The 22,342-nt window shown below is 38.2% G+C and overlaps 1 protein-coding gene across 1 annotated transcript in view; it reads left to right on the top strand.

The window, feature by feature from the left end:
- Window positions 1–22,342, top strand: part of LOC137586136 (calcineurin-binding protein cabin-1-like) — a 1,431,569-nt gene that overhangs the window by 423,244 nt on the left and 985,983 nt on the right. The window contains exon 7 of the mRNA XM_068302145.1: window positions 7,131–7,632. The gene's annotated coding sequence lies outside the window, so the exon portion shown is untranslated. The remainder of the gene's footprint in view (window positions 1–7,130; window positions 7,633–22,342) is intronic.

Here is a 22,342-nt window from a genome sequence, read left to right as displayed (position 1 = left end):
TTGAAGGTCCTATGACTTCTTTCAACGGTACCTAATGTCTGGTGATGGTGTGCTGTAGATGTTATGTTATCTATTTTCAAATATTTGCACAGCTCAGTAATAATGGAATTTTTATATTCTGTTCCCATGTCCGTAATGAACGTCTTCATTGGACCGTACTTCAGAATAAAAGATTCGAATATGGCTTTTGCTACAGTTGTTGCACTTTTGTTTGCAACAGGAACTGCTACTAAATACTTTGTCAGGTCACATATTAATGTGATTGCGTATTCATTCCCATTTTCCGAATGTGGTAGTGGACCGATCGTGTCTACTATCACTCTGTCAAAAGCATATAGTGGTGTTTCGGTTATAATCATAGGTGATCTTGCATGTTTTGTCGTTTTCGACGTCAGGCATTTTTGACATTTATTAATGTACTTTTTTACACATTTAGTCATGTTTTTCCAATAATATCGTCTCTTTATTTTTGTAATTGTTTTATTTATGCCTGTATGACCTCCTTGAATGGGATCGTCATGGAATGTAGACAATATAGCTTCTTTTTCTTTCTTATTATTTACTTGGGTCACCGGCTTGAGTAGCGCTACTCTTAAAAATTGTAAAATTCTATTGCCCATATTTTTGAAAGATTCTATTGAAATAGTTTCAAAGATCTTTTCGCTCGGTGCCACTTTGACTTTGGTGATACTAAGTATACCGGCTTCTTTTTCGAGCCTTTGAAAAAACTGACCTAAGTCGAGAATTCAATTGGTATACATATCGCAAATGTCAATTCTTGCTATAACTTTCTTGACATGTTTGAATGTGGTCGAGGAATCAGTTATTCGCAAGGTCACTACTTTTCGTACTTCGTCATTTACAATAACGTCATATACGTTGGGCTCGGAAGCTTTTTCAAGATTTTGCCTTGGCAATAGTTCTTGTTTATTTTCTGCGCAGAAATTGTTTTGTCTACTTTGGTACCTGGTAGTGACTTTCAGGATTTTTTTGTTCATGTCAATTAGATCGGATATTGTTATCCTTGATAGGGCGTCTGCCACAAAGTTATCTTTACCTCTCAAATACTCTACTGTAAAGTCGTACTCTTCCAATTCTAGCCGCATGCGTGTCAGTTTTGAACTCGGGTTGACCATGGAGAACAAATATGTTAATGGTCTATGGTCTGTTCGCACTGTGAAATGTTTTCCATATATATATGGTCGAAAATATGTTATTGCCCAGTGTATTGCTGCTAGCTCTTGTTCTGTAGTACTCTTGTTGCTTTCACCTTTAGTGAATGCTCTTGATGCATATGAAACTGGAAGCTGGAGTCCATTATAGTTTTGTGTTAAAACTGCTCCACATGCTTGTTTGCTTGCATCTGTGATTATGCAAAATTCTTTGCTAAAATCCGGGTACTGCAATAGATTAGGTTGAACGAGCTTTTCTTTTAAGTATTGGAATGCATTTTCGCATTCCGCTGTCCATTCGAATGGAACATTCTTTTTACATAATCTTGTTATGTGCCGGGAATATTCGGCGAAATTTTTTATGAAACGTCTATAGTAATTGCAAAATGCAACGAAACGTCTAGCACTATCTGCATCATGTGGGACTGGATAATTCTTGATGACGTCAAATTTTGTGTCGTCTGGCAAGATTCCTTTATCTGTGCATTTGTGACCTAGGAATGTCACCTCATGCATAAAGAATGAACATTTTTCTGGATGCAGTTTTAGATTATTTTTTCTGCAGAGTTTAAAAACATCTACTAAATTTTTAATCATATGTTGTTCAGAACAACCAATAACGATTAAATCATCCATATAGAGGAAAGCTTGACTTGGCTCAAGCCCCGAGAATGCTATTGTCATCATTCTCTGAAATGAATTAGGTGCTATTTTTAGACCGAAAGGTAATCGTGTAAAACGATATGAGCCATTGCTTGTTGAAAAAGACGTTATATCTCTTGATTTTTCTTCTAGTTCAATTTGATGAAAACCTGACATTAAGTCAAGGCAAGAAAAATATTTTGCTCTTCCCAATTGATCAAGAATATCATCAATTCTGGGGAGCGGAAACTTATCTGACAGCAATTTTTTGTTTATTTGACGGTAGTCAATTACTAATCGCCAGTTTTTTTCTTTAGATCCCGAAAGTGTTTTCTTTGGGACTAGCAAGAGTGGGCTATTATAAGGCGAAACAGATGGTTCAACAATACCCTGTTCGATTAACTTTCCAACTTGTCGCTGGATCTCGTTTATTTGGCTATGCGGACTCCGGTAATTTTTCACATATACCGGTTCATCATCCTTAAGTCTTAATTTTTGTTTATAAAAATTATTTGTTGTGATCGGTTCGGTGTCAAGTCCGAACACATCACTATACTCAGTGCATAACTTTTCGAGTTTGTCTTTGAATAGTATTGGGAAATTTTTCTTCAATTTATGAATTACAGATTCTTTTCTTATATCTCTGGTATTTTGAACTATATCGTAGTTCGAAAGTGATTCAAATTTTATATTGTTAACGCCTACTATTTGGCATTTATCTGTGGTATTTAAGAATCGGACAAAAGTACTTTGGGCTGTTGCAATAGTGTTTGCGACATAAACGCCCGGTTTAATTTCCTGATTCGGAATCAAAATGTTATCTTCTGCTGAAGATAGTTCTATTTTGCGTACCACTTGGGATCTTGCTGGTAGAAGTGTTGAGTTGTTACCAGAATTGAATGTTATTGGAACATAAATTGAGTACGTTAATTTTTGTGGTCTAAGTATAAACCAATCTTCTGAATTGCTGTAATCTAATTTGCAATTAAAAGTTTTTATGAAATCTAATCCTATTATTCCATCGCATGGGATTGCGAAATCTGAATGAAGCATGTGAAATTCGTATGGAATAATATATTTATCTGTCTGCAATTCTATTGAGACTAGGCCTTTGGAGTTTATTACTCCTTCTCCTATGCCTCGAATGTCTACAGTTTTGTTTACTTGGATGTCGTGAAATACATCCGAATTTTCTTTTATTATTGAAATGTCTGCACCGGTATCAATTAAGAATGTTATTTTCTTATTTGTTTTAACATTCTTAAATGATACGAAATTATTAAGACTTAGGTTAATGGAATAGACTTTATTTTTTAATTTTGAGCATTTGGAGGATCTTGTCCGTTTCCCTGGTCGCTTTGGGTAATTCGGACATTTGTGTTGTTGTAACCATTCTGTTGGTTATTTGTATTTTGTCTATTATTATTGTGTCCACCTCCACGGCCGCCTCTTCGGTAGCGTGAATAATTTCGGCCTCGTTGGGCTCTGTGGGCATCGTTATTGCTCCAATTCGAGTTGTTATTGTTCCAATTCGAGTTGTTTCTCCAGTTACCATTATTGTTATAGCGGCGTCTGCCGCGGTCATTATGCTGGGCATAAAAAATGGTATTATTTTGGAAACCTTCTGTGGAGCCCGTCTCTACTGAAAGAGTGGTGAATCTAGCAATGGCTTCTTTAGCCGAATCAAAGTTTCCTGATTCCATTAATAGCTGGACTCTTTGACTTTTGGTATGGCTTACCATAGCATTTACTGCCACTTTGGTGGTGTATTTTATTGCTTGTTCAGTTGGAAGACCATCCGAAATATATGCGCCTTTAAGGGCGTCGGTCAACTCAGTAATCTCCTTTGTGTATGAAACACAGTTATTGGGGTTTCTTTGCAGATTTTTAATTTTTGCTGTTAAAAGATCCACTGATTCCCCCTTGAAGATTGTTGATAGTTTTCGTATTACTTCATCAATCGTTGTTTCAGAACTTAGGGTATTACCCGCTTGACCTTTTAATTTTGATTTTATGATTTCGATAGCTACTGCTTCGTGCGTTTCTTTTATGCTGTTAAGTACGCGAAGCGCTCCAAGGAAACCAGGTAGATTTTTAATATCACCATCGAAGTATGGTAGCAGCCTGGTGGCTGTGTTTATGAATTCTACCACTGTTTGTGTCATTTTGTTGTTTTCTTTGGGAATTATTGGCTTGTTAAGACTTATTGCTGATGGTTCTTCTTGACTTATTTCTTCATCAGCCATTAGTTGCGTTTTTTCTTCCAGTACTATTGAAGTTTCCAAATCTGATGTTTGTTTAAATTCAATATTGTGTCTGTTAAACACAGTTATTGCTTTTTGTTTGTAATCACTGTAGAACGCACTTGCGGCTGCTTTTTGCCATATCTTTAGTTTGCTATAGTGTTCAGTTAATACTGCTCTAATAGCTTGAAGATTCTCGGTTATTATCTTCGTGTGTTTGGTTACTGTGTCTTGGGATGTTTCTCTATTCTGCGAGAGGCACTTACAAGATTTAGTTAATTCTTGTGCGTGTATTCTAGCTTTTCCTATTATATCATCCCAAGTAACCATAGTTTGTTAAGATTAATTTCTAAGATTAATTTCTATTTCTATTTTGGATTCCTGAGAACCCATTTTACTAAAAAAAAGAAATTTGTCGTTTAGACCTGTTGTTAATTTAAGAAGGAAAAAAAAATTGAAAATGTGTAAGGTTTTACTATTCTATGTCTATTATTTCTACATCTGAGTCTGTTAAATCTATTGGTTCTGCACTCGATTCTGATATGTTTATCAGCGCAATTGAGTCCTTGAAAAGTTCGTGGACCCATCCGGGCACGTCTTTTCTTAAAGGAGTCTTAGCTAACAATCTACTGTAAGCTACTTTTATGGATTTTTCCATAAGATCTACAATATTTTTTTGAAATTTGTAGTTGTGGGCTATCCAATACCTTATTTCCTTGTATTTGTGATTTGTTTCACCTGATTGTATCAGGAAATCAAGGAAAGGTAAATATTTTTGGAGCTGTTTTGTTTCTGCTTTATCCATATTCTACACTAACTGCCTAAACCTATTAAACTGATTATGGATGTATTTAGTTCTTTACTGCTGTTGTTCCTCCATTAGGTAGAAACGTAGTGTGCCCGCTGCGTTTGAAAAACAGCATACATATGGTACCGTGAGAATGAAACTCATCTGTACCCTAGTGCCTCCTTTGACTGGGAAATCTTCGCCCGTTATGTCAAGGTAAGCTAACCTAATTTGTACTAAGTTTATGGAGCGTTGAGGTGAGGTACTTCCCTCGCTCCTAAAAACCTCAATTAAGTCTTGGACTATGCTAGGGTGCCTGTTGTTTATTTTTTCAAAGTACCTGTCATAATGGGTCATTTTTTTTTTTTTTTTTTTTTTATATATATATATATTTTATCTTTTGTTAAAAAGGTTTTGATTTATAATTGCTTGTGTGTAATAGGTAAGCCTTATATAATACATATGCGCACAATATTATGACAATTATTAAAAGTAGTATGTTCGTTAATCTCATATCAGCATTTGATGATTCAATTTTATTTATGACATTTGCAGTGGAGTCCACTGATTTTGTTTCGATTAACCCCATTGTGGGTATAACGGATATATCATCAAATTTACTTATACTATTATCGAACATACGTATGGGATTTTTGTTTTTATTTTTTATAAGTATTCAAAAATATGAAATAAAGTTCATAAAGACAGGTTAAAAACTTGTTTTTTAGCAATTACTTTAATTTTTTTTCATAAAATGTCTGAATTTGATTTCTATTTGAAATATTAAAATAAGATTGTTATGGATTCATGCGTATTTTTTTTTTTTATTTTAATTATTTGTGAAGAGAAAAGAAAAAAAAAAAGTAAGAGAGAAATAAAATTTATCTCAACTGTGTCTTGCACAGCGAGCCAGAGACGTGGAAAAATTATAGAAAATGTGGTTGGCTCACAATTCAGGTATACATTTCATTTTCATTTATTGTTAAAAAAAAATCTCCAACCACATTGTTAGTAAAAGCCTATCGGACAGTTAGTAAGTCGCAAGTTGCACTTTCGTGCTTCAACTTGCTATTAAGGTTATTATGACTATTATTAAATTAAAGGCAAGTTAAGGCTTGCGCATTTCTGCGGCCCCCTTGCGTTTCTTCGCTCTTTGGCGAAGTTCAGCTTTCAGTATGTCAATACGCTCTATGCAGCGTTGTCGGTCTTCCTGCGTCTTCAGAGTGGCCAGTAGGTCTACTTCCAGCCTCTTCTGCTGGAGTAGCTTTCTTACTTGGCCTCCTCTTTTTGTCTTCTTTGACTCCGTTGATTTGGTGTTGCGGGCCCGGTACTCAGCTATTGTGAGTGGGCGCGGTCCATCGTTGGGATACAACTCTAACGCTTCTTCTAGCGTCGGCGCATCCCTTTGCTCGATAGGAGCAGATTCCGCAAAGGGAATATCTTCACTGTTCATTGGTGTTCCTTGTTGATTGATTGGTTGATTTTCTTTTGGTTCGCTTGATTTATCAGATGGTTCCAACCGCTGCTTCTGCTTTCTTCTGGGCATTTATTCCAATTGATTTAAAATAAAATTTTCATTTAAATAAATAAAATGTTCATGTTTTGTGTTGTGGTTAATATTTGCAGTTGTTGTTCTTCTGACATTAACGTTGATTGATGGTTTGATTTTTGCATTTGGTCTGCAGATTGCAGTTGTTGTTTTTGTTAGCAGATAGCGGGTCCTTATTATGTCACGGTCGCCATGTTATATATATACCAAGACCGGGTTCCTTTGATAAAAAATAGTATATCCAAGATGAACACGTCAGTGTCCATGCATAGTCGTTTTTAGAATGATCCTTTATTCCAAATTATTATTTTGCTTAAGCTAAGTTTACATATATATTCTTATGCTGCGACTTATGCGACAGCTACAAAAGAGAGGGAGAGTGTCAGTACATACATACATATTGTTGGAGCGCTTGCATCAAAGTGCTTGGTCAGCGTTCACACGCTGGCCTGGCTCTAGCTCATGTTACGCTTGTGCATACATTGCTTATGTGAATATATGTATGTGCATATACAAATGTACATACATATATGATCATGCTTAGCTGTAGATTTATGTGAATATGTTTATGTACATACATCAATGTATATATATAAACATATTCAAGTGCACAATTATATTTTAGTGCGTATATGTTTAATTGTTTATACTTGCAACAGAGTGTTACAAGTTGAGCTCATTGTACTGAATGATTATTTGCATGAATATACTACATATTATTATTCTTATTCTTTCAGATTACTTATTGCTTGTATGGTTTTCCACAAAAAAGTCTCGTTCGCGATATTTGGAAAATCACAACGCTAGTCAAATACCTTTAACATTGGATATTGCAATCGGAGTCTTTGATATTTATGCACCTGACGCACTACCAGATTTCAATTCATATAAAATAGAGTCAATTTCAGGTGATATGGAGCAATTCTTGCTTAAAGTTTTACAATTGCTTCCAAAACAAAATGATATGCATTTTCAAATTCAAAACATAGACGCCTATATATCAGGAGCACGAAAGGATATGCCCAAAGATTCATTAGTATTGCGATTACCATTTAAAGTAAAAAATATTTACTACTTGCTAGCGGATTATTACTTTAAAAGTCGCGATTTCTTAAAAGCTATTAAGTATTATATTAACGACTTGGCTGTAAATTTGACCCGATTTGATTCATGGGCTGGAATATCATTATCAAAGGCGAGCGTTATTGAGACACAATTAAATAGTCTGGATCCATTAGAGTGAGTAAAATGTTACAATTTTCTTAAGAATTATGTTTGATTTCTTATACTTTAAGCAAATAAATACAAATAAGCATATGTAAGGCTTATGTTAGTGATTGCGGAGTTTATAGTTCTTTGCAATCTAGTCTACTAAGTTATGGTTTATTTTATCAAAACTTTTCGTTACACTATATCACAACTTAAGTTGCTTTGCGACTGTGTGTGTTGCAACAGCTCTTCCGAGCTGTTGATCCAAATTAACATTTTGTGTTCCATTTAGAAGGACCCGCAATTTCACACCGCTTATACTTTCCACTGAACCTTTTCGTATACTATGTAGTGACAACAACAGACTTTGGCACGTTATCGGTTCCGAGACATCGCTTCCGGGTATAAAAACTGCGATTTTGTCCTTCCTCGCTCGTAATTAGTTGTAATCATCTTTATTTTAACCTATCCTGTTTTCTTTTTATATGTAACCTATTATCTCATTACATTTAATATTTTCTATTTCTTTAGTTTAATTTATGTTCATATATGTAATACGCCTATGCCCCTAGGTCGGAGTGGGTAGAGCTTGTAACATTAACTTTACTTAGGGCCATTTGTTCGTACTGAGCGTTGTACGACTACGTCTATACAAAATAAAAAAATAAATAAATAAAATAATAAAAAACCAGAGGGCCGGGGCTAACTTCGACCGCGTCAAAGTTTGTATACCCTTGCAACTTTGTCGGTAACTCTTTCCTTACCTATTAACCATCAATGTGGAAGAACGTTTTATCTAAAAAGGCTTATGTTTGCGAAAGAATGGCCTACAATCATAGGAAATAACGAAGATATTGATCAAAATCACTGTTTTCCACCGATCGTTCTTATGGGAGCTATATGATATAGTCACCCGATCTTTATCAAATTCGACACAGTCATTAACAGATATATTAAACTAAGAAATGTTTAATTTGAAAGCAATCACGTTAAAAGTAACGACGTTATTTACAAAAGTCACTGTTTTCGACCGATCGTTCCTATGGGAGTTATATGATATAGTCACCCGATCTTGATCAAACTTGGCACAGTCGTTTATAGGCATAATAAACTCTCTAATATTAAGTTTCACGTTAATAACATAGAAAATAACAAAGTTATTGAGAAAAGTCACTGTTCGTGACTTTGGGGTTTGTATGGGAGCTATATGATATAGTGGTCCGATCCGGCTGAATCCGAGATGTAAAACCCCTGCAGTATATACAAGCCTACGTGCAAAATTTCAGCTCTGTAGCTCTTACGGTCTAGGAGGAGTTTGCGTTGATCCAGACGGACGGACGGACGGACGGACGGACGGACATGGCTAGTTGAACTCGTCTCGTCGTGCTGATCAAGAATATATATACTTTGTATGGTCGGAGATGCTTCGTTCTATGCGTTGCACGCTTCTGACCAAAATTAATATACCCTTTTTGCAAGGGTATAAAAAAGTTTCGTTTAGGTCTGCTTAACCCATTACCCATTTGTGGGTATTGTAATGATGATGTAGTTAATGTAATGATGATAAGATAGGTTACGTTGTCTGACATAGAAAAGGTTTTATGTTGGATATGTAGGTAAATATAGAAGAATGGGGTTTATACAACGGCTCCAACTTCTGTCAATGCATACATTTTACTTAAGGTTTGGTCACAAAGATGCAGAAGTTGATTATTTCCGACCATATAAATGGATGAACTACGGTCAATACATTTGAAACAACCGACACGAAAATATTCTCTCGCTTCGTCCACTCCAAAATAACACATCCACACCTTTTTAATTTAATTTAATCTTACTAACTAACCTAACTGTGCTAACAATATACGAAAAGTCTGAAAGACCACTAAATTCCAAATGTGCAACAATTACTTACAGATGCCACAAAAAATATGTAATTAACTGTCTATATAAATTTTTTAACCCTACTTCCTTGTTTGAAAACCCCCCTTAGTTCCTTGTTAGGGTCATAAATAATACTTTTTAATTTAATTAACAAAAATTGGTATTTAATCAGTTTTAATTTGTGTTTTTATTAATTTTTAATTATTGTCTATGCAATCGGTACACAAATTGTAGCGTTTGTGATGGTTGGGACAATAAGCCTTCTGGCATGAACAGCAGAAGTTTGCATATTTATTCCCATCTGCGTTGTAGGGATATGTCCCCATTATGATGCACATCGAGCACGTTTTTTTTTGTTGGGACGTAGTGGGCTCCTTTGCGAAGCGTTTGCGGCTTGTTATTGGCAGTTCACTTTGAATATCCTTGATTAAAGCAACGTTCCTTTCTCGTCCTTCGGGATATTTACAATTATCTCTTGGGCTAGGTTCGGCACAACAAAATTTATTTTGTGCCCCGGTGAAATTAGAACAGGTTTGTTTAATGATTTGTTTTGGTGGTATGTTTATTTACGATTGTTTATGGGCTTGGTTGGATATGACAAGTTTCTTTTAGAGGAGTCCCGAGCTCTTTCCTGGAATTTCGGTAACAGGATATATCCTTGTACCTTCCAATATGCTGGGGATCGTCCTGGAGCAGTTTGACCTTACTCGATTCTTGCCTAAACACGGTGTTTTAGTCCTATTCCAAGGACTTGCTGGTTATAGGATAATTTGAGAGGTTACTTGTAAGGCCGTCTCGAATTATTCTGACTTTTCTTGATCCTTTCACTTGTTTTGTTTCACTAGTCTGAGCCTTTAAGGTTACTCGTAAGGCCTTAAAAACTCCCTTGGTTAATCATGACTTGTATACTTGAGTCAATTAGTTCCCCGTCTAAACTAAGACTGCCGGCTCTGTCGAGCGTGGTCCCTTAAATATTTATTTATTTATTTATTTATTTATTTATTTATTTACGTCAACTAACACAGCAGTCGACGAAAAAGCTTAAGCTAAAGACAGATAGTAATTAAATGAAGAAGGTAGCTTAGCTTTATATACAACTAAACATCCCCAGCCCGGTGGAGGTGTTTTATTTGCACAAGGTGCCAGCTATGCCCCGATTCACAGCCAATGTGGCCAGGGATGAGTTGCAGCCAATCCAAGTCCAGAATATTTTCATTGGTTTCGCTGTAGATGATTAAAAAGTAAAGCGCGAAGAGAAGTGACAGAAAGATGAGGAGAGATAAGGTGAGAAAGGTTGTTAAAAGATTGGCAAAGAACACGAAGAGGTTCGTGAAGAGAGTAGTTAGTCAGACATCTACTAAGGTGAATAGGAAAAAAGTTTCTGGTCCGACGTGAGGGAACACAAAAATACAGCGTATCTAGTAAATTCGTAGAAATGACTTCGCCGTTGACTAGTTTATGGAGAAAGAGAATGCCAAAAACAAGCCTACGGTTATAAAGTGAAGGAAGATTAATAAGAAGAAGTCTGTCAGAATAAGAAGGTAGGCGAAGACCCGGGTCCCAATTTAGACCGCGTAGCGCAAACTTAAGGAATTGCTTCTGTACCGATTCAATACTACGCTGGTGAACATCATATTGCGGGTTCCACACTGGCGAGCAATATTCTAGAGTAGGGCGAACTAACGAAGTGTATAAAACCTTTGTTACATAGGGATCATCAAATTCTTTGGCCCAACGTTTAATGAAGCCGAGAAGGCTGCTAGCTCTGTTGACAATTGAAGAAATATGAACATTAAATGAAAGTTTAGGGTCAAACATAACGCCTAAGTCTTTGAATGATGGAACACAATCTAACAGAACAGACTTAATAGAGTAATGAGCTAGGAGCGGAGACAAACGACTGAAAGTCATAAAAGAACATTTAGAGGCATTAAGGTGTAATTTATTAACGTGGCACCAATCACAGAACGCATCGAGATCTGATTGCAAGTACTGTTGGAAAGAAGGATCATTATAGGAATAACAAATCTTGACGTCATCCGCAAACATGAGCACGCGTGAATGAGCCAAGGCCAAAGGCAAATCATTTATAAACAATGTAAATAATAGTGGGCCCAGATGACTGCCTTGGGGTACACCTGACGTAACTCGAACAGTTTTAGATATCGAGGAACGAAAAGACACCTTTTGGGTTCTGCCAATAAGATACGACTTTAACCAACCCAATAATTTTGGTGAAAAACCCATGATGTTAAGTTTCGCGAGAAGCAAAGAATGATCAACCGTATCAAAAGCCTTACTGAAGTCAGTATAAATAACATCAGTTTGACACTTTTTACGGAAGCCATGGTGTACTAGGGTAGTCAATTCTAAAAGGTTGGTAAGCGACGAACGACCTTTCATGAAACCATGCTGGCAAGGAGAAATAGTGGATCTGGATAGATGTTGAAGGGAAGACGTAATAATTTTCTCAAACAGTTTAGGTATTGCCGAAAGTTTGGCAATGCCACGGTAGTTGGAAACATCCGATTTGCAACCCTTTTTAAAAAGCGGAATAATAAATGACTCCTTCCAAATATCAGGAAATCTACAAGTCTCACTCGATATAAAGAATAACCGAGCTAAAGGCTTAGATAGGGAAATCGAACACATTTTAAGGATGCAACTAGGTATATCATCAGGCCCGGGAACGAAGGAAGACTTCATAGATGACAAGCTAGAGAGAATACAGTCTTCAGTAATACTGGGAAAAAACATACAATTTAAATGTGGGATTGAAAAGGGATAGGGTGTGGGATCCGAAGCAGTAGTAGAATATGTCGACTGAAAAAATTTAGCAAACAGATCTGCAATATCTAAATCATTATTAGCAGACTGATCGTTAAGTCTGAAGGTGGAAGGTAGGACATTAGAGCGTCTTTTGGAATTGACAAAGTTGTAAAATCTTTTGGGGTTATTATAAAATTCAGCCTTACAGCGAACGAGATAATTGTTGTAGCATTGAGTATTTAAAAGACAAAATTGAGATTTAGCTATACAATAATTTGCATAGTCAAGTCGCGAACCAGTTTTTTTAAATCTTTTAAAATATCTCGATTTAATGTTGCGAAGATTAGAGAGCCTACGTGTGAACCAGACTGGCGAGCTGGAGACGGTAGAGACATTCACATAAGGAACGCATTTATCAATTAGAGAATTAAGAGCAGAATAGAAAAACTTCACTGCACAATCTATATCGCAGCACTCAAATAGAAACGACCAATCAAAAGAGAAAATAAGGCTGTTAAGAAGATTGAAATTTGTTTTACGAAAACATCTACGACGAGAATTTGAAATGTTTTTAAATAAATTAGTAACGGAATTGTAAGAAATAGTAACTTCAATGGTAGGATGATAAGGATCTTCAGGTTTCACTAGTGGCTGTGTTTGCGATACAGCACTAACAGTGGGATCAGAGACAAAAACAAGATCAAGGATTCTTTTAGAACAGTTAAGGAAAGAATTCAACTGATATAGTGGACATTCAAGTAGGCTATCAAGAAAAACATGTTGAGATGAAGGAATTAAGAAAGATAGATTATCATCAACAAGCCAAGAAATATTAGGCAAGTTAAAATCACCTAAAACTATAAGAACATCACGATCTTTAAGACGACCAAAAATAGTTCGTAAAGCATCAGCATGGTGCACGTAGATCATGATATCAGAAGCTGGAGGAATATATGAACAAGAGATATATAGGCTAAAGTTAGAACATGTAACTTCGACGCAAATAAACTCAACACCTAAGGGGAGATCAATCGGCACCACACTTGAAGACAGATTCGAGTTTACAGCAATGAGTACTCCAAAATTATTAGAAAGAATTTCATTATCTAAAACAGAGGAGTTAAGCCAAGTTTCAGAGAAAGCTAATATGTCAGCCGAAAAGGTTTGGCTATCACAGAAAAGGTTCGACAGCTTGGTAAGAAGTCCTCTTACATTTTGATAATGAATGCAAAGACTAGACGTTATTAGTTTTTTGAAGCAGAAGATAAAGTAGGAAGGTGGACAGGCAACGGACGAGAGCGCTTATTGGGCGCAAACTCGTGTACAACTAGGCCCTCTGGCCAAAAATTAGGGTCAACCATAGCTGAGAAGTACTCATTTGGTACTGTAATTTTAAAAGAGGAGATTTCGCGAGGCCTAGAAAACTTAAACTTTTGAATTAAAACCTTAGCAGGGCAAATATTACCAATATAAGCTGCCACAGACAACTCAGAAGTATCTGGAGCAAGCCTAGAAATAAATAATTGTTTGCGATGAGGCACTACAGTTAGTGGAGGCGGAGGAGCATTGGGATCCGCAAGTGATTGAGAGCCGGCATGATCCTGTGATTGATCAGAGTTCCCGTGAGGGATAGATTGAGGTACACCAGGGCTTGTAATGGGTACTTCAATCTGAAAAGAAGAGCATAAAGAGGGACAAGAAGATGGTGTAGGCGAAAGTAAAATCGGAGAGGAAGTAATAGAGAGAGCTGGCGACTGCTTACGAGGCAACTCAAGGGTACATTTCTTGTGCAATTTCTCAGAAGGTGGAACAAATTTGAATTGCGACAATAATTGAACGCTAGAGTCACACTCGTTTGACAGCTGTTTGGCCAGTTTGTTTAAAGAAAGAAACCTTAAACGAAGATCCCTATACATACGGCTAAAATCAAGCTGCTGGCAAGCACAAGATGGGCAAGTCCAGCGCATTAAGCCAAGCTCAGGCTTAGAAACAGACAAACCAGAAAATTTGTCGTAGTCGCGGCCATTGAGGCCAGCACATTTTAAGTGAATAAGATTATCGCAGAGCCAACAAGATATTGCTCTGTACTGATCATCAAAACGATCAGAATGTTTGCAATTAGGTAGACAACAAGCCATTGAAAAGCCGAAAGAAAGCCAAAAAAATTATATATATATAAGAATATATAGAAAAATTAAATTCACAGCACAAAGATAATTATTGATAAAATAATCAATAATTACAAATAAAACAAAGAGACAGCTAGAGTGCACAGCACAACAGAGAGTGCAAGAACAGTTATAAGCCGAGCTTTGAGAGGCGGCCTTACAAAAGTGATTACGCGGGAGAGAAGCTAAGCACAAGCACAAAGCAGAGAGAACAACAAAGCCACTAGCACTGATGGTATGATGGGGGCGATGAGGGGAGCAACTGCAGAAGCAATGACGAAAGAAAAAGAAAAAAAAAAAAATATGTAAATGCACCAAACACTAATCACGAAAAAGAAAAAAACTGTTTTAACTGATTAATTTGGCGAATTATGGAAATAAAACACAAGGGAGTCAAGCGAACAACACCAGCGGAAGTGTAAACAAACTAAGCACAATTAAAAATTGAGAAAAAACAATAAATATTAATAAAAACTCAGGAGCTATGCAAAAACACGACCGTCACGTCAGAGAGCAGAAAGCTTAATTGATATATCCCGAGATGCCCATAGGGCGCTGGCTGCGGCGTCGAGCTGTTGGCAGCGGCGTTGGGATCGTGTCAGAAGTGGGTCGCCTCTTCCGGCGAATTCTGCTTACCGGCAATATTCAAAGAATGGCTAGGCTAAAAAGTGCTTATGCTAGAAAAGGGAAGTGAAGTACCTAGTGTGTCTTGGGTCTCATATTTTGCTAGGGTCGCATAAACATAAGTTGCTTACATGACTAAGTGTGTTTACAGGAAATAAAAGACGTATGTAGCTTAGTTGACTAACAGTGATATGGGTCGCGATGCACGCGTGCTGTGTGCACTCGTTTAATTTCCCCCTGCAATGCACTTTCATACGTATATCGTATCTATCAGATAGAGGGCTTCCCCATCGTTCATCCCTCCCCCTTCGGTTCGCATATTCCCCTATGCAATGCACAAACCATTATTTCATATAATGCATGCATGCCCCCCCACGCATCTTCCCGCTTGTACGAAATCGCCAGCGGTCGCATGTGGTTCGATCGGTCATGTTTAATCGTAAATCATGGGATCGAGCCATATTGGACTTGGTTGCCCATCGCATGTGTGTGCATATCGGTTTCTTGCATTATGCTTCCCACGCATCTTCCCGCTTGTACGAAATCGCCGACGGTTGCGTGTGGTTCGACTGGCCACGTTTGATCGTATGCCACTTATATCGAATCGGTTCGATCCATCAGCAGCGGATTCGGTCGTATATCGTACGTTTGGTTTGTGTCTCGGCTATATCTTGTATCTGGTGCATCCTTTGCACCGCTTGATTGTGTTGTTGCTGGCTTGTTGTGTGGGATATTATAGTTAATTATAATGTTCCTCACAACGTACACTCTAGCGCCGCCACTCACCAGGAATATATAGATCAAATTTGATGTCTCTAGCCATTATAGTCTTGAAGAAAATAAGTTATGTTTAAATTGCGGGGGCGTGGAAAAATTTTAATAAGTTGGGTTTTCTATCTTTTGCAGCATTCGAGTTCTAGGTGTTCATAAAAACGGACTGATCAAGAATATGTATACTTTATGGTGTCGCACAGTTGGGCCTGTGCTCGGATAGCGTTGCAAAAATCAGTTTTTTCATGATCGGGTTTGGCAAAAATGATATATACAATCGATAGGGAATACTTCAGAAATTATGAATCCAAATAATTTTTGAAATCGGTGCTAGAGGCGCCCAAAGTTGAGACATTTTTAGTAAATAGGAAAAAATGATAATTTTTAAAAAAAAATCGCAACTTTAAAACTGAATATTGGGCGATTTCAACATTCGATCTTGGATTTTTTGGTTTTATCTGCAAAGTATGTTCTTTATTAATAGCATGTTTCATAAATTTTAATAATTACTTAAATCGTTATTGAACTAGATAAATGTACTAAATATTGGCATTTTTTTGAACTTTGGTGGAATACAAATAACAAGGATCAACTAGGATCAATGCCGGACTATTTACACTAGGTAGGTGAAATATTTACCTATCAGATGTATATGGTCCCAATATGCGGAGACCTGCGAGAGCTATGCGTAAGCCATAAAACTGAGTCGACCTCGTCTAAAAAATGCGCTGCAGGTATAAGAAAGAAGAAGAGCGCATGCGTATTTGCCTATATCTTCTTTGTATTTAAATGATAACATACCTGATGATATACATGCCTTTCTACAATGTTAGATTGAGGATATACAGAGTAGGAAGAGGATTATACAAGCTGAATTTTCTCGGAAGCCAGGACTCAAAGTTGACTGCCCAAATCACCGAGACGGAAATCCTTTAAGGACATTTTTTGAAAATGATTGTTCACGCCACCGGGTGAACAGCAGAGAGTGAGGGGTAGGGTTTTTCCCAAAACCGAATTCGGTCATACTGAGGAGGGTGACGAAGGGTTCTCCTGTAAATCGCCATAATCAATCTAATCCGAGTTTTTCACCCGAACACCCGTTCCTTCTCTTCAGAATTTTCTATCTCGAAACTTGTATACTTTTAACCCGAAACATTTCGTGTGTGTCGGCCACCTGTGCATTTAATAAAGCATACGTTTTTTAACCGAAGTTATCGCACGTTATTAATTCATCCCTCGCTCACCCAGAAGAAATTGGCACCAGCCAACCACTTGTAATTTATTGGGATCCTTCCGCCCCTCCACGAGCATTGGTCCTTCGAGCCGGATATCCTTCCGCTATTCCAGCTTGCATCGGCGGAATTCCTGATAAGTACAACATTTCTTATTAAAAATCTCATTCACATTATATTCCATTACAAACTTATAAAAGTGTGAGGTTTCCCGCTCTTCCATAGCGACCTACACACTTTTGTATACTTGTATGTACATACTTGACCTGTTCCAAGGGTTACATGGTATTTCCCGATCATTTTTGTGTTTATGAAGGTCATTTTTTTTTTCCATTCTTCGAAATTCGGATTGTCCAAAAGTCCAATTGCATAGCAATACATACATATGTATGTATATATACACATATACATTCCTACATGTAAAAACAGCTGTTTTCTAACCTGCAAGTAGAGGTGCTTAATAATCGAGAATTTATAAAGTACCACTTACCTTTACTTAAAGTGTACAGCACACTCCACGGGCTGATCATTAGTCCATCGGCATAAATTATTTATGTCAAATAATTTTTACATCCATACATACATATGTACATATGTACATACATAGGTACATACACATGTAATACTTTTGCCGCGTTAAGCACACATTAACACACATACATATGTCCACATACAATTTGAATTCACCCACACAAAATTAATTGCAGCCACTCCGATTGGCTTTCCGCAATTTAATAAATCGAAACCTACATAATTAAAGTAGGAAATCGTGATCCTCGTTAAACAATTTACAATTAATTAAACTCACAAAACATAAACAACGGCAGAACAGCTGACTCTCGATCAGTGCTGACACTCAAGTCTCATCAGTGCTGACACTTGAGCCAAGCCGTGACTCGGTCACGACATCCATTTTTTCCTTCGTGATTTTCTTATTGTGCAAACATATTTCAATCGACTGATTGAATTTAATTCGCAAAATATTTTCTAAAGAAAAATAAGTACAACTTTATTTATATGGAATTAATATTTTGGCTTGTCTTGGTGCATTTTGATCTTTTCCTCAGGTATCCATGAAATTGATCTTGTCCGTTTAATGAAAACTAATTCCGAGTTTTTTTTTCCTTATTGAAAAGTTATCGGCACTCCCAATCCTACTGGTCTCAATTTTTCCATACTTTTAAATACTCTTATAAATTTAAACATTTTTCCACATTGTATAAATTTTAATATCCAAGTGATTATATATCCTTATAATTATTCACACAACTGCGAGGAAAATTATAAATCCTTCTAATTTTATTTATGCTATCTATGCTTATTCATTGTGTTCATTAGAAAGAGGAGTCATTTCTTTTTCTCACTCCTCCTCTATACTTAAATTATACAGTCCACTTACGGCTTCGTTTCGATCTCCTCGCTTGGGAGCTCTAATTCCACGAAGTTATTTGTTTCCATTCGATTCGTAATAGCTCAGAGAACACTCTACGATGTCTCTTTCCGACTTTGTTGCCGTGTGCGAGGCATTAACGGCGTTCGAGACTCGCGAGTCCCAGGCTTTAGCTGACGATGTGCCACTCGTCTCCGTTAAAATACACTTAGACCAGCTTAAGTCACTTTGGACAAAAGTCGAGGCAGAGTTTTCACGATGCTATAAAGCCTTGACGGCTCAAAAGAACAAAGATAGTCCGAAGCACATAGCTACAATTAAAGCTAAACATGAATATTGTTATATGGTATATGTGCGAGGCGGGACTTTGTTTGGAGAGCGAATCGAGCAGTTGTCCGCGAAAATGGCTTCCCCACCAGTCAGGCTCTCCGTCGATTCCACCCACCAAAGCCACACAGTTCCCCCGTGCGAAGTCGAAATCTTCAACGGAGACAGCCTGGCTTGGCCTACATTCCGTGATTTGTTTACCGCGATTTTTATCCATAATCCAAGCCTAACACAAGTGGAGAAACTTTACCACTTAAGTTGCAAAACTCGCGGTGAAGCCAGAGCCATTGTTTCTAGGTCACCCTTGACCAATGAAGGGTTCCAGTCCGCGTGGGATAACCTCACTGCGCGATACGAAAATAATCGATTATTGATTATGAGCCAAGCCAAGCAGCTTCTACAGATCCCAGCTGTAACACAAGAGTCTGGCAAAGCGTTGAGAGAACTGCAGACGTCAATTCAAGGTTGCTTAACCGGTCTTGAGCTTTCCGGGGCTTGTACAGACAATTGGGATATCCTTCTCATAGCAATCTGTACGAGCAAAATGCCCAAATCCACCCTTCTGTTGTGGGAACAGTCCGTTCCAAATAAGACCGCCGTCTCATCCTGGGACGACCTGAATCGATTCCTAACTGATCGCCACCGTGTACTAGAGGCCACAGATGTCCTTCAACCAAACTCTAGCGGTCAGACCTTTCCATCCGTAAGCCGAAAACCTACGGCACGAGCTCAGGCCTTTTCCGCTCAAGTGCAAGAGAGCTCAGCACCTGATGCTTGTATAATTCCGAATCCTGCGTCCTCCGATTCTTCCAGCAGCCCTCATGTAAACGTGGGAAGTTACTTCGCCTCCACTCGCAACACTGGCCACCTGGGTACTGCAAGGGTAACTATTCATCATCGTGGCAAGCAGTTTCAAATCCGCGCTTTGATTGATATGGGATCCGAAGCGTCCTTTATTTCCCAAAGAATGTTTGAATTGATTAATCCTCCAAGCTGCAAAGTATCAACTAGCATTCGCGGCATTGGGCAATGCGATGCTGGTAGCGGCGACAAAGTGTGCCGCCTACAGATTTCTCCTCCTGACGAACCGCTGCGACAGTTCCAAGCAGTCGCCGTGGTGCTGCCTAGTGTAGCTGAAGCACTTCCGTCCCGCGCCGTCCCGAATAAGGTGAAGCAGGATTCGCTTGACCTTCCGCTCGCTGATCCGCAATTTCACCAAAGAGCTCCTGTGGATTTGGTGCTTGGCGCCGAGCTCCTTCCCACTATCCTTGGGGAACGAATCATCAAGAATGTTGGTGATTCTTTCGTGGGGATCGAGACGATGTTCGGATGGGTTCTCTGTGGATCCGTTACTGGAAAATCCAGAAGGTCTCGGTTCACCTCCTCCAGCAGCCCGAAAATGTCTCTAAGGACAGCAGCACCATCCGATTGAGAACGCAGTTCCAATTGCTTCAGGTGCCGCGTTTGTCAAGGGGTACACGCGCTCCGTCAGTGCCGACAGTTTCGAGGACTACGAGCTGACGACAGGCTACGGGTAGTCTTAAGCAACGGATACTGCCCGAACTGTTTGGCTCATGAGCATTCCAATGGTTCCTGCAGGAGCACAGCAGGATGCCATCGATGTGGCAAGCAACACCACACGCTCTTGCACATCGACAGCTCTGTCGCGTACATCCAACCCAAGGAGCAAAGACCCGAAAAGCACCCGCCTTTCATTCGGGCTTCTATCCAAAGGTCTTCAGCCATCGTGCCGCCTACTCCATCTGCATCCAAAGTTCCCCCTCCATCTCCACCCGTGTCTTGGCGATCCAGAACGCTGCCATCCCCCATCCTTAGACATGTCCAGCGAGGCAATTGCAACTTGTTGCAAGGGGGGCGGTATGTTCACGCCACCGGGTGAACAGCAGAGAGTGAGGGGTAGGGTTTTTCCCAAAACCGAATTCGGTCATACTGAGGAGGGTGACGAAGGGTTCTCCTGTAAATCGCCATAATCAATCTAATTCGAGTTTTTCACCCGAACACCCGTTCCTTCTCTTCAGAATTTTCTATCTCGAAACTTGTATACTTTTAACCCGAAACATTTCGTGTGTGTCGGCCACCTGTACATTTAATAAAGCATACGTTTTTTAACCGAAGTTATCGCACGTTATTAATTCATCCCTCGCTCACCCAGAAGAAATTGGCACCAGCCAACCACTTGTAATTTATTGGGATCCTTCCGCCCCTCCACGAAGAATGATGAAATGACATCTTTAATAACAGGTGTAAGTCAAGAGATCATTAAAAGGGTGGCTGTTATCTTGAATGTTATAAATTGCAATAAAATGGTAAATGGTGAAAAATTTGCCAAATATACTTCAAAGACTGCTCAACTTTTGACTGAATTGTATCCGCAAAAAAAAAACTACCCCAACGGTATATAGGATTTTGGCTTACGGAAAGGATTTAATAGAATATCAGTGTTTACCAATTGGAGAGCTATCCGAAGAACCACAGAAATGTAAAAACAAGGACTACAAAAAAATCTTCTTGTGTTAGTCAAAATGAAGACCTTTTCAACATGCTGGCAGCCTCTTCGGACCCACTTATTGCATCTCTGAGATACGTGCGATCACGAAAGGATTTGGAAAGTAGCAACTATAGTCCCGAAATGTTGAGTTTATTAGATATTGATGTAAATATTGAAAATTATTTCGAAAAAAAATCAGCCGTCAATAGCAAATTTTCAAAATTAAAAATTAAATAATTGTTCTTTTTTTCTTTTTGTAATTATGTTAAATAATCAAATTAAAACATTAAAAATGTTATATAGTCGTTTAAAACAATAAAAATTTCCATTTGTGATTGAAAAAAACCGGGTTTCGCTCCGTCTGTCCGTCTATCCGTCCGTATGGACGCCTAGATATCGGCGTATATATATATAAAAAATAGAGCCACCAAATTTGGTTTGTAGACTCGTGTGGTACATAAAGTGATCAAGTTTATTTCAAATTTTTGCCACGCCCCTTCCGGCCCCCGAAATTTAAAAAAAAGCGTTTATCCTAAACGCTATTATAGCTAGAGGCACCATATTTGGTGTGTATATTTGCTTAGTAAATACGCAGATGTTGTATGTGTAAATATTTTTTCACCCCGTCTTCCTCCCCGCAAATTAAAGAAAACTGATTTTCTCAAAAACTAAGAGTGAAAGTTCCCAAATTTGGTACTTATACATGCTTAGTATTCGTGCAGATTTTGATTATTTAAAATTTTTGCCACGCCCACGAGTCGGCGAGACGACTTACTTACTTTATTCATATACATTTTACAACTGTGTCCGTCCGTCCGTCCGTCCGTCTGGATCAACGCAAACTCCTCCTAGACCGTAAGAGCTACAGAGCTGAAATTTTGCACGTAGGCTTGTATATACTGCAGGGGTTGTATATCTCGGATTCAGCCGGATCGGACCACTATATCATATAGCTCCCATACAAACCCCAAAGTCACGAACAGTGGGCTATTGTCGTGAAACTAAATATTGTACAGTTTATTACGCCTATGAACTACTGTGCCAAATTTGATAAAGATCAGGTGAC

Source organism: Drosophila tropicalis, unplaced genomic scaffold (assembly GCF_018151085.1).
Source record: "Drosophila tropicalis isolate 14030-0801.00 unplaced genomic scaffold, ASM1815108v1 contig_905, whole genome shotgun sequence".
Lineage (NCBI taxonomy): Eukaryota > Metazoa > Arthropoda > Insecta > Diptera > Drosophilidae > Drosophila > Drosophila tropicalis.
The sequence above is the reverse complement of the archived record's forward strand: the minus strand, read 5'-3'. Positions and strand labels throughout refer to the sequence as shown.